The sequence below is a fragment of the Palaemon carinicauda genome, chromosome 3, assembly GCF_036898095.1.
Source record: "Palaemon carinicauda isolate YSFRI2023 chromosome 3, ASM3689809v2, whole genome shotgun sequence".
Lineage (NCBI taxonomy): Eukaryota > Metazoa > Arthropoda > Malacostraca > Decapoda > Palaemonidae > Palaemon > Palaemon carinicauda.
In genome coordinates, this window is record NC_090727.1 from 77,064,157 (window position 1) to 77,079,237 (window position 15,081).

Consider the following 15,081-nt stretch of genomic DNA (forward strand, 5'->3'; position numbering starts at 1 on the left):
AGCATGCACATTCTTTGCACACCTCTCTCTGGGCAAGTGCATAAGTGGTTGGCGGGGCCACACATAGAAGCTCGCCCCGTGCAGTAAGGGGGGTAAAAAGTGGACTTTCTCAGAGTGGGGTGGGCCAGATCTTCCTGTGTCCGACTGTACATAGAAATGTTAGCTCTGTCGTTCATGAGCAGCCTTCAAAATGTATAAAAAACGGACGAAATTCCAAAGTAAAAATAGAGAAATCTAGCTAATATTTGCGTCTTTTGAAAAATGAACTAGATTTTTATACACCCTTTAAGCCGGGGACATTTTCCATTATGTTGCTCTGGTTTTCGTTTATATAGAGAAACTTTGCAAAATATAAATATTACAACTTCATCATTACTTCATTATATACATAAAGGTTTCATCTGAATTTCTCAAAGAAATAATACATCTTGTCTCAAAACCCTATTTCATGTGTTATTATAATAGCTTTTAGTGTTAACGTCCCGGATTGGTGATCGCCACACTGGGGTTCAAATCCTGCTCAAACTCGGTGGTTCCTTTGGTCGCTGAAACCTCACCATCATTGTGAGCTAAGGATGGATGGGTTTGGGTAGCCTATAGGTCTACCTGCTGAATCATCGGCAGCCATTACCTAGTCGTACCTGGTCTCTGCTTGGGTGGAAAAGTGGCTAGGGCAATGTCACTGTCCTTTGTCTATGCCATTCATGAGTGGTCTTTAAAGGTATATAGGTTTGAAGGCAGCTCATGAATACCAGAGGCAAGGGAGAGTGACATTGCCCTATTAAGCAGGATAATGCCCTAGAGACTATCCATATATATGTTACAGTCAAACTGTGAAATCAGTTATTTCGTGAAATGACTAAAACTGTCAGTCATTACGTGTAATGCCTGTAGGGGTTAGTCAATTCATGAAATGACTGATAATTCTAGTCATTTCGCGAAATGACTGATTTATTGTCATTTTTGTTTCACCATATGGCTGTTATACTTTAGGCAAAGTGTGAATTAGTATTTTGACTCGTTTCCGCTATCTACGAAACAACTCCGGTCATGAATATAGTACACATTACTCTCACCTCCCTTACTACAAGATCAGTTTATTCTAGTACCTTGACAAGATGTCTGAGAGCATAGAGTTGAAATTTCGTGAAGAGTTATTATCTAGGTATGAGAAGTGTTCCAAGTATCTCATTCCGAAAGACGCTTATTTTCAAATGATTGAGGACATTCGTAGAGCTAGCGAAAGAAAGAACACGAAAAGTCGTCACGAATATTACCTTCTGAGTAAATATGAAGTGTTACAGTGTGGGGATCTTGAGAAAATTATTAAGAAACGACAAACTCTAGACGAAACACCGGGGTACTATGTCTCCATTGAGGACACATTTCACATAGTTAAAAGAGCACACGTTGCAACTGGTCATGGCGGTCGAGACAGAATGACAAAAGAACTCCAAGTGAAATATGCCAACATTCAGCGAGAAACAATTGAACTATTCAAGTCGTTATGCCTGGAATGCCAGAAAAAGAGAAAGCGACCAATGACAAAGGGTGTCGTAGTTAAACCTATTCTGAGTACTGAATTTTCATCACGTGGCCAGGTTGATCTCATAGACATGGATTATGGTTTACCAAGACCATCTGACAAAGTTCTGCGTTCTACGTCCGCTCACATCAAAGCGTGCAGGTGAGGTAGCATTCCAACTAGCTGATATCTTTCTACTTCTGGGTGCTCCAGTAATCCTTCAATCAGACAATGGTTCTGAGTTTACAGCTCAGATTATTACTGAACTACGTTCTTTGTGGCCTGAATTGTCAATCGTTCACGGCAAGCCTAGACATCCACAGAGCCAAGGCTCTGTTGAGCGAGCAAATGGTGACATAAAATACATGCTTGTAGCGTGGATGGCTGACAACAACTCAACGGACTGGGCTACAGGCATAAAATTTGTTCAGTTTTCCAAGAATTTGGCTTACCATACAGAAGTCCATATGCTGCAATGTTCGGTGAGAATGCCCGAGTCGGACTGACGTCAACATCACTTCCACAAGAAATCATCAGTTGCCTGCAGTCTGAGCAAGACCTTATAACAATGCTTCAGCAGCAAGAAACAGATGCCAACGAGCCTGAAACAGAAGCAGAAGCTGATGTCAATGAACCCAAGCGAGAACCAGCCGTAGCTGAAATGAATAAGTCTGAACAAGAGCCAGAACCACTATCCCAGCAACAAACGAACCTTGATCAACTTCATAACAGCATCAGCTCCCAACGATTAGCAGCAAGTGAATCTCAGAGACAACAAGCAGACGGTATGGTTAAGAGGAGCCCAACAGAATTAGTAGCAGGTCGTGGAGAACCAAGGAACATCCTAGGTGTTATTGTGAGTAGGAGCATGCACGACCAATACAGAGTGGCCACCAAAAGTGGTATTCTAAAAGGAAGCTATTCCAGGAATCAGTTTGACATTTGTCCCAAGAGATTGCTGAAAGAAAGTGACATTAACAATGACATTGAAATTTCTCTCCGAGAAGCCGTTATCAAATCCTCTATCAGTGGAGGACAAGGTTTTGTTAAGTGTTCATGCAATGATCCCAAAAAATGTCAAACAAACAGATGCAAATGTTTCAAATCTAATTAGCTATGCAATAGTAGATGCCACAATAGCCTCAACTGTGTAAATAAATAAATCTGTAATTGATATATCATGTGTTTTTACTATTGTTCGATTGTTCTATCGTACTATTGATTTAATTTTTAACTAGTGCTTTTATATTTGTGATTTTCTTATGAATAAAATTATCATACCAGGTGATTTATTCTTGCAATTATTGTAAATATTGATATTACTATTGCTAGTCATTTACTTTTTAACTAGTGATATTTATAATATGTATGAATTTTCTTGTGAATAAAATTATAAGAGTACGAAACAGTTATTTTCGCCTTTCAAACATATAAAGCTCAATAACAAATGACTTTAGTAATTTCATGAAATGTCTGGTCACCAAATTCAGTCGTTTCATGAAAAGGCTGGAATTTTCAGTCAATTCATTTCAATTCATGAATTGACTGACCCCTACAGGCATTACATTAAATGACTAACAGTTTTAGTCATTTCACGAAATAACTGATTTCACAGTTTGACTGTAACATATACATATGATCAGCGCTCATGCCCCACTCCCCTCAAGGTAGGATCATGAAGGACCAGGCAATGGCTGCTGATGACTCCACAGATAGACCTATAGGTTCCCCCAAACCCCCAACCTTAGCCCACAGGGATGGTGAGGTTGCAGCGACCAAAGGAACTATGGAGTTTGAGCGGGACTCGAACCCCAGTCTGGCGATCACCAGGCAAGGACGCTACCACCACAAATTGTAAAGAAATAAATAAAAAGATTCTAATAACCTAACATTAAGGAGCTCGTTATTATTATTATTATTATTATTATTATTATTATTATTACTAGCTAAGCTACAACCCAAATTACTCGATTTAGAAATATCAGTAGAATGGTCCTTTCCCGTTACGAGGTCATCAACAGAGCTTTCCCTTATCACATTAGCAGAGGTCGTCAACAGTGCCGGGGGAGAGTCAGCGTATCCAGGGGATGGGGGTTCGTTCCTTAAAGAATCCATTAGACTAAAGAGAGAGAAAAGGGTTAGTTTGATGTACCTGCTCGAGAATGTTAGGCCATCACACGTCGGAAAGGAAATTTGCACTCTCCACTATCGGCACAATGAGAGTATACTTCCCAGATGGTCCACTCCATACCCTACCCGAAGAATAGCATCAAAACAGATATAGAGGCACAGGTGTAAGCTGAACCCGCCTGTTAGGAGTGAGACCAAGAAATTATGGAATCATCCTCCCCATATCTATAATGACGGGCTTCCTGAGCGTGACAGGATCGAAATTATATATATATATATATATATATATATATATATATATATATATATACATATATATATATGTATATGTATATATATATATATATATATATATATATATATATATATATATATATATACATATATATATGTATATATATATATATATATATATATATATATATATATATATATAGAGAGAGAGAGAGAGAGAGAGAGAGAGAGAGAGAGAGAGAGAGAGAGAGAGAGAGAGAGAGAGAGAGAGAGAGAGCTTTCAATTCCATTTTCTCCACTTAAAAAAAAGCAGCAAGATCTATAAAGAAATCGTATAAATGTTCTTGCATTTTTAATTGTGAGAAATTTACATTGTGTTTCTCTGTAATATATTCATGGAAATTTATCGGAGACAGGAATAGTCTGATTTAGAGTGGTTGGCAAGTGAAGGTTGATATCGTATAGGGGTATTATTATTATTATTAATTGCTAAGCTACAACCCTAGTTGGAAAAGCAGAATGCTATAAGCCCAGGGCCCCAACAGGAAAAATAGCTCAGTGAGGAAAGGAAAAAAGGAAAATTAAAATATTTTAAGGATAGTAACAACATTGAAATAAATAATTTCTATATAAACTATAAAAACTTTAACAAAACAAGAGGAAGAGAAATTAGATAAAATAGTGTGCCTGAGTGTACCCTCAAGCAAGAGAACTCTAACCCAAGACAGTGGAAGACCATGGTACCGAGGCTATGGCACTACCCAAGACTAGAGAACAATGGTTTGATTTTGGAGTGTCCTTCTCCTAGAAGAGCTGCTAAAGAGTCTCTTCTATCCTTTCCAAGAGGAAAGTAGTTATTGAGCAATTGCAATGTATTCTGGGAGACGTGAAAACCAGATATCACAAGTAATAACGAAATATTGATTGATTACGGATACTTATGTGTAAAAATTAAAGAGTAGCCTGTTTTAACAATTTAGTTTCTGTAAGAAATTATATCTCCAAAAGCTTCTCACTTATATATCAGTAGAACTTCAAAAGTTCAAAGTTGGAGCAAATGCTTTTTTGTTGACCAGGCGGACATGAGTCTTTTTATAGTTTATCTATGACATATTTGTTTTTGATGTTGTTAATAGTTTATATATGATATGTCTGTTTTGACGTTGTTACTTATTTTAGAATGATTTATTGTTAATTTGTTCTCTTCATTGGTTTATTTCCTCATTTCCTTTCCTCACTGGCCTATTTTTCCCTGTTGGAGCCCCTGGGCTTATAGCATCTTGCTTTTCCAACTAGGGTTGTAGCTTGGAGAGTAATAATAATAATAATAATAATAATAATAATATGAAACTACTTTCACCTTCATATTGCGTCAAAACTCTGAAGATCTTAAAAAAGAATAACAATAAAGAATATTAATTAATAACCGTGCAATCACGACACACACGTAATTCCCCACATGTATTAATTACAATTCGAACCATAACATTACTATTACATATAGATACTAAATCCTATTCAGGTGAACAGACTTCCTTTATTAACCCAAAATGGGATACTCAACGTACAGCCAGTATTGTTCTTTATATTTTATTATTGCAAAGTATAGCAGTACCAGCTGAACTCGGCTGAGTCCCTTGTTAGGCTGGAGGAACGTAGAGAGTAGAGGTCCCCTTTTTGTTTTGTCTTCTTTGTTGATGTCGGCTCCCCCCAAAAATTGGGGGAAGTGCCTTTGGTATATGTATGTATGTATGTATGCAAAGTATAGGCGGTACTTCAAATGTGACGTCATATAGATCATAACCAAACACCTGCATTGTACAGGACTAACCCCCTAATATAACCTTTCATGAGGTTGTAATGGATATAACCTTTCATGAGGTTGTAATGAGTATAACCTGTCATGAGGTTGTAATGGATATAACCTGTCATGAGGTTGTGATGGATATAACCTTTCATGAGGCTGTAATGGATATAACCTTTCATGAGGTTGTAATGGGTATACCCTTTCATGAGGTTGTGATGGGTATAACCTTTCATGAGGTTGTGATGGATATAACCTGTCATGAGGTTGTAATGGGTATACCCTTTCATGAGGTTGTAATGGGTATAACTTTTCATGAGGTTGTAATGGGTATACCCTTTCATGAGGTTGTGATGGATATAACCTGTCATGAGGTTGTTATGGATATAACCTTTCATGAGGTTGTAATGGGTATAACCTTTCATGAGGTTGTAATGGATATCACCTTTCATGAGGTTGTAATGGGTATACCCTTTCATGAGGTTGTGATGGGTATAACCTTTCATGAGGTTGTTATGGGTATAACCTTTCATGAGGTTGTAATGGATATAACCAACCTTTCATGAGGTTAACCAACCTTTCATGAGGTTGTAATGGGTATAACCTTTCATGAGGTTGTAATGGATATAACCAACCTTTCATGAGGTTAACCAACCTTTCATGAGGTTGTAATGGGTATAACCTTTCATGAGGTTGTAATGGATATCACCTTTCATGAGGTTGTAATGGGTATAACCTTTCATGAGGTTGTAATGGATATCACCTTTCATGAGGTTGTAATGGGTATAACCTTTCATGAGGTTGTAATGGATATCACCTTTCATGAGGTTGTAATGGGTATACCCTTTCATGAGGTTGTGATGGGTATAACCTGTCATGAGGTTGTAATGGGTATACCCTTTCATGAGGTTGTGATGGATATAACCTGTCATGAGGTTGTAATGGGTATACCCTTTCATGAGGTTGTAATGGATATCACCTTTCATGAGGTTGTAATGGGTATACCCTTTCATGAGGTTGTGATGGGTATAACCTTTCATGAGGTTGTTATGGGTATAACCTTTCATGAGGTTGTAATGGATATAACCAACCTTTCATGAGGTTAACCAACCTTTCATGAGGTTGTAATGGGTATAACCTTTCATGAGGTTGTAATGGATATAACCAACCTTTCATGAGGTTAACCAACCTTTCATGAGGTTGTAATGGGTATAACCTTTCATGAGGTTGTAATGGATATCACCTTTCATGAGGTTGTAATGGGTATAACCTTTCATGAGGTTGTAATGGATATCACCTTTCATGAGGTTGTAATGGGTATAACCTTTCATGAGGTTGTAATGGATATCACCTTTCATGAGGTTGTAATGGGTATACCCTTTCATGAGGTTGTGATGGGTATAACCTGTCATGAGGTTGTAATGGGTATACCCTTTCATGAGGTTGTGATGGATATAACCTGTCATGAGGTTGTAATGGGTATACCCTTTCATGAGGTTGTAATGGATATCACCTTTCATGAGGTTGTAATGGGTATACCCTTTCATGAGGTTGTGATGGGTATAACCTTTCATGAGGTTATGGGTATAACCTTTCATGAGGTTGTAATGGATATAACCAACCTTTCATGAGGTTAACCAACCTTTCATGAGGTTGTTATGGATATAACCTTTCATGAGGTTGTAATGGGTATACCCTTTCATGAGGTTGTAATGGATATAACCAACCTTTCATGAGGTTGTAATGGGTATACCCTTTCATGAGGTTGTGATGGGTATAACCTTTCATGAGGTTATGGGTATAACCTTTCATGAGGTTGTAATGGATATAACCAACCTTTCATGAGGTTAACCAACCTTTCATGAGGTTGTAATGGGTATAACCTTTCATGAGGTTGTAATGGATATAACCTTTCATGAGGTTGTAATGGATATAACCAACCTTTCATGAGGTTGTAATGGGTATACCCTTTCACGAGGTTGTAATGGATATGACCTTTCACGAGGTTGTAATGGGTATACCCTTTCACGAGGTTGTAATGGGTATACCCTTTCACGAGGTTGTAATGGGTATAACCTTTCACGAGGTTGTAATGGATATAACCTCAGATATAACCTTTCATGAGGTTGTGATGGATATAACCTTTCATGAGGTTGTAATGGATATAACCTGTCATGAGGTTGTAATGGATATAACCTGTCATGAGGCTGTAATGGATATAACATTTCATACTGGCTAGCGCACAAAGTCCCCTACTAATGTATTTAGCTATGTAAAGCCCGATATATATATATATATATATATATATATATATATATATATATATATATATATATATATATATATATATATATATATATATATCACAACGTCTCTCTAATTCAATTTACATTAAAGGTCACTACCTTCATAGAGTCAATGTGTTTGAAGCTTATGTCAATCAGTAATCACTTGATAAAGACATAGTTTTATGGATAACAGCGCTGTCGTGAATAGAACATGGAGAAAAGTTGAAAAAGGCCAACAAGGAGGTAGGAGGGTGTGGGATGGCTATGAGACTACGCTCTCTCTCTCTCTCTCTCTAGCTTATCTATATTCTAAAAGATGGTTGGGTGAAATTTATTAATAAGAAACTAATTTAGGTAGTTGGGGCCCTGGGTCGCCCACCAGTTGTTATCAGACTTCCTGGGTATTTTCTCGAAATAGCCCGTGTTCCGAATGTAACATGATTCTCCAACAAAGTTTATCTTTTTCTATTACTCAATTACATAGCATATCTTTTTAAAATTGAAGCGAATCTTGAAAAAAAAATTCCTTTGAACGAAAATACTCAGGAAACGATGTAAATATATATATATATATATATATATATATATATATATATATATATATATATATATATATATATATATATATAGCAATGGTTTGTGTATCACCATGATCAGCGAAGCTGTACTAGTGAGGACTACCCATAATAGGTTGGTTTGCTGTGAACTATAAGACAAAAGTTTCCCATCATCATCAACCAACACTGGCAGTGTGGTGAAGAAGACTGGCCAAAACGAAGACATGAATAAAAGACGTCTAAGGGTTTATATATATATATATATATATATATATATATATATATATATATATATATATATATATATATATATAAATTGATTAAGAGGTCCCTGCAGGCATTGTTTTGGCCAAGATATGGGTTCGAATCCTTGCCCAGCCAGAAGCATTTATTATAAATGAACTTCCAGTGGATAGACATTCCCAAAGGTAGAATTCGTTATTGAATGCCATTGTGGCTGATATCTGCCTTGCTTATGATAAAGTGTTGATATATATATATATATATATATATATATATATATATATATATGAATATATATATATATATATATATACATATATATATATATATATATATATATATATATGAAAATATATATATATATATATATATATATATATATATATATATATATATATACATATATATCTTTATATATACAATACATATATATATATAATATATACATATATATATAGATACACACACACACACACATATATATATATATATATATATATATATATATATATATATATATATATATATACATATAGATATATACATATATATAATATATATTTATATATATATATACATATAGATATATACATATATATATATATATATATATATATATATACACACACACATATATATATATATATATATATATATATATATATACATATAGATATATACATATATATAATATATATTTATATATATATATATACATATAGATATATACATATATATAATATATATTTATATATATATATATATATACATATAGATATATACATATATATATATATATATATATATATATATATATATATATATATATATATAAAATGTGTGTGTGTGTATTTCAATACTAAACTTTGTAGTCACAATACTAGCTAGCATAAAGACGGTGAGCAATACGCCTGTGTCTCTGAAGTGTCATGACGTCACACACACACACACACAGCACACACGTGAACAGAGAAAAGAGTCAACAAACCGACTGATGAAATGCAGACGACATTTCTCATTAAAATTTACCTATATTTCGTTGAAACACCTTTTACATAGATAGGTATAAAGGTATTGAAGTTGTTCAAGAATCAATATATACAAAATGGTGTTATTTTACTTTAAAAATACTATCATTAATGATTAACTATGATTATTGACAAAATGGCAACTTCGCCATCTGTGATCTAACCAGCAGCCTGGTTGGACCTCTACCTACAGCAGGCTGCAGCCTATTCTAGCTCTCTCGCCTACAGCCTAGCCAGGAAGGATAGCAGGCAAGCGAGAGAGAGAGAGAGAGAGAGAGAGATATGGCCATGTAAAGGACATTTCTGACTAACACAACATACTTTCCATTAATAATTGTTATGAAAAGAATAAATGCAAATGCTGAGAGAGAGAGAGAGAGAGAGAGAGAGAGAGGTGCAGTGCCTGCCAACCGGAGCACTGTAGGCATTATTCTAAGAACTTAAAAATCGCCTTTGATCATTCTTACTAAATATTCATATTTTAACTCGACTTTCATTCCAGCTACCTTTCCTCTTGTTTGCTGTCCAACCTCTTTAATGTTTAATTTGTATTGTAACCGAGAAGATTATTCCCTGTTGGAGTCGCCCAGGCTTATAGCATCCTGCTTTTCCAACAAGCGTTGTAGTTCAGCTAGTAATAATAATAATAATAATAATAATAATAATAATAATAATAATAAACTTTGGAAATCTATAACCACCCACAGAAGTTGTCTACTAAAATGGCCAGAATAAAACAATTTCAGTTTAAAGGTTTAAAGGCCGCTCATGAATGCCAGAGGCAAGGAAAAGTGACATTGCCTTATCAAGCAGGACAATGCCCTAGAGACTGACCATAGATACATATGATTAGCGCCCAAACCCCTCTCCACCCAAGCTAGGACCACGGAGGGCCAGGCAATAGCTACTCATGACTCAGCAGATAGACCTTTTAGGCTCCCCCAAACCCCCGATTCTTAGATCACAAGGATGTTAAGGTTGTAGTGACCAAAGGAACTAATGGGTTTAAGAGGGATCCTAACCCCAGTCTGGCAATCACCAAGCAAGGACGCTACCACTAGGCCACCACAACCCTTACTCATAATCTATAAAAAGAACTTGCTCTAAAAACTAATTACAAATCTATTTATTTCTATCGTATTTCATAAAACCTCAGTTCACAACAAGACAAAATTCCTATCTCGTGGGGCAATACCACATCAGATGGCGACAATAACATCAAACACACAGAAACACAAGCTAAGATGATTGAGAAAGTCATCATTAATCTATCAGAAGATTAATCCATATCGAAATGAATCTAATCCACATTTCTCAACAGACTCTTAGATGCTCTAACAATATAGTAATCTTAAATACTTTCTTAGACCGTTGGGGTTCTTGGAGCCAGTTAGAAACGACAGACATATAGCGAGCCTTGATTCATCTGTCTGATACGACAGACATATGGCGAGCATTGATTCATCTGTCTGATACGACAGACATAGAGCGAGCATTGATTCGTCTGTCTGATACGACAGATATATAGCGAGCATTGATTCGTCTGTCTGATACGACAGACATAGAGCGAGCATTGATTCATCTGTCTGATACGACAGACATACAGCGAGCATTGATTCATCTGTCTGATACTAGTAGACATTACAGATCAGAAACCTTCAATATCTTAGGGGCATCATATTATTATTATTATTATTATTATTATTATTATTATTATTATTATTATTATTATTATTATTGTGGTAGGAGACCCTCTTTTAGGCAGGTTGAGTTAAAAATAATGGCTGCATCGGCAGAGTTTATTTTCTTACCCAATTTTTCTATTTTCCATTGCAGATCAAAAACCTTCAATATCGTAGGGGCATCATATTATTATTATTATTATTATTATTATTATTATTATTATTATTATTATTATTATTAGCTAAGCTACAACCCTGGTTGGCAAAGCATGATGCTAGGAAGTACAAGGGCTACAGCAGGGAAAAATAACCTAGTGAGGAATGGAAATAAGGAAATAAATAAACTACATGTAAAGTAATGAACAGAGACTTAAGTCAGCCTGTTCAATATAAAAACATTTGCTGTAAATTTGACCTTTTCATTGGATTCCTCTTGTGGGAACAGGCCACAATACCCTCGGGATAAAACAGGCTGAAGGTTTTGTTAAAAATATTTTCACAAATCAGTGTGTTTCTAACTTAAAAACATATTTAGAAAAATAATAAAATAAAAATGTAATTTTATCATATTAGATATAATGTATATACAAAAATGTAAAATATAATTTGTTAAGGAAATATTTCTTTATAAAAGGAAAAAAAATGTATGTTAAGAGAATGTAATTGTAATTTCATAATAAAAGATAAAAAAAAAAAGCTTTGAAGTGGTATACAACAAAAAGTCAGGCATTGTCTTGTGGACAGTTAACTTCTATCGATATTTAGACTACGCCATCGCCTTTCCAACCCCCCCCCCCCCCTGCCCTTTGCCCAACCTTCGTGTTCCTGAGAAAACTATCACCATACTGAGAACACCATATCAATATATTAGACACCATCGATGGCATCACCATAGTTTATGGTGCAGTTGGTGCCTTCTCTGCGAGTGTGTCAATACCAAACTCCTCCCTGGGATCCCCCAACATCCCACCCACCAGGCCCCCCCCCCAACATCCCACCCACCAGGCCCCCCCCCAACATCCCACCCACCAGGGCCTCCCACAATTGTCCAAACATCCCCCCCCCCAAACATCCCACCCACCAGGGCCTCCCAAAATTGTCTCACTACCTATACAGCAGTTGAGGAAACCTTTTCTCTCTCTCTACTCGTTGGTCTATGTTTATAATTCCTCCGTTTTTCTGCATAATAGATCTTTTTGGGCTCAAGCCATGGCGTCCTGATGGAAGGTTCCTGTTTGGTAGCTTCCTTGGGTATAAGACTACTAAGATATTCCCAGAGAATTTAACCACAGGTTATCACAGAATTCTAACTTCTGGAGCGAGTATCTCAAAGGTTTCCCTTTAAGACATCGTAATACAACAGGGGACATGCATGTCTGAACGTGCCACATAGCTATCTCCACCCCGAACAGAGTTAATGCTTCGGTGTGTAAGGACTGAGAATAGCTGGGAGCCGTTCCACAGCTAATCTCACTCGTGGCTACTACTGATACTCGAGACGTAAACAAACGGACGCCATTGCTCTAATGACGTCACGCGCGTCTTTATCCTTTGTTTAGTAGCTGCCCTACTTAGACGGATTTTCCCTTGTGTTAACTTTATCGCTTTGCATCTTCGCTATGTCGTTACCTTCAGCCTCGCCTTCTTCTGGAAAGTTGAGTACAAGGTTCCAGTATTGTTTAATTAAGCTCTGGCCGTAAAGTAAATATTATTTCGCGAAATAATTGATGTTTTGTGGCAGAGCTGTGCCTCTACCGGACCCGCCATTTTATGGCGTCGTTGTTGTTTTGCATGTCTTATTTAGTTAGCCACAACAACGCTTCCGGCATTATATACTAATCGAATACATTAGTTTATTTAGTCTTCATAGCTAGGAACTTTTATATCGTGTTTAAACGCTCGCTATCGGTCATCGATTGACCTCATACCAGTCGGCTACTATAGCCCCCAGGCCAGGAGCCTACATACAAGTGTTCATGCATGATTTATTAGTGATCCTAGACTAAGTTATGAAGATAGTGGCATTATTATTTTACAATACTTTTGACTAGTGATGCAAATGTTTTTGCCTTCAGGGACCATATAGGGGATAGGCTAGTCAGTGATTCTTTCTAGCCTAACCTAACCTTAGGACCCCTATATGCTTCCTTCATCCCCTGCCTTGGCACTCCCTCTATTTAGCCTTGATCCCTTTTCTGAGTAAAGGGATTAATTGTCTAATAGAGTATTTATATCGCCTCTCAGTCCTCCCTAAAGGAATGAACCCCCTTTAGGATTGCGTCTGAGAGTGAGGTTAGGCTAGCCTACCTCTATGGCTAGGATAGTCTATGACTTTCCTGCGATAGCGATACGTCTTCTTCCTTGCCTAGTTCAGGACTTTTAGCCCTGCTCTAGGTCGGGTTAGGAAGGTTTCTCTGTTCCATGCTGAAACTGTACTCTTGCACCGTTTTAGCCGATCAGCCTAATCTTAGGTTAGGGAGTGTCCTCCCTTCCCTTAGTGGCCGCTCTGGTACAGAAACCCTTCCTGGGAAGACCTCTCTCTTCTCCCTCCCCACCTATCTCTTGTATAGCCTAGCCTATGCTTAGGTTAGTTTATACTCATCTGTCCCCTGTCCTACAAATCCTCCTTAGGGTGGATGAGTAGGGCTACCCGAGCTTCCCTGTGCTGTCCGCTCTGGTACATATACCTTCATAGTGTCCTATAAGGTTAGTTACTAGTGTAGCTCTGCATAGGGGAGTCTCCCCCCCCTCTTGGGTGTTCCCTAGTCCTCCCTTGGGCTACCTGCTCCCGGTCCCTAGTGACCCCTGCTTATGGATGCTAGAGCCTGTCTCTATCATGGGTACACCCCCTCAGGGAGGGGGAGGGATGTCTGGAACCCTGACGGTACTTCCTGCATCCTTTCCCCCCTCCCCCTGTCTCTCTATCTATCCGGGTGCCGGTCTCTTGCCGCCTCTACTGTCGGCAATACCTGCCTCCCTCTTGGTGACTTCCCTACCCTTGCCGCCAGCCCCCCGTGTACCGAGGGACTGCCGGCTGCCGCCGGCTACTACCGGCGGCTCTCCTACTCCTATCTAATCGTCCGCTTGCCGGTCGATCTCCGGAGTGCCGGCATATACTGCCGGCAACCCGATACTACCTGTACCATCCTTACCCCAGTCACCAACCTGGCATCCTCCGGCTGCCGGAGCCGCCGCTCCCTGCCGGCGTGCCGCCGTTGTGCCGGCGTGCCGCCGTTGTGCCGGCGGCCGCCATCCTGGTATCTAACTGACTTTGAAAATTGTCTGTTCTAGTGCCAGAATCTATGCTGGAGCGAGCTCCGGCATGCCGGCGGCTTGCCGGATGCCCCGGAGGCGTCAAGAATACTTGCACCCCCTCTCTGTAGCTATCATAAGACTAAGATAGCCCTACATTGCAAATAGATAAGCTGCTTTGCTTTTAAGATCAGTACCTAGTACTGCTCTATTAGTGATCATGCTGTCTCTTTGCATTCTTCTAATTCCAGCATGCTATGTGCATCTTAGCGCGGCTGGTTGCCAGAAGCAGTTACCCTTAATGAGGCCTTCTGGCTCTTAACTGGGAACCGAATGAA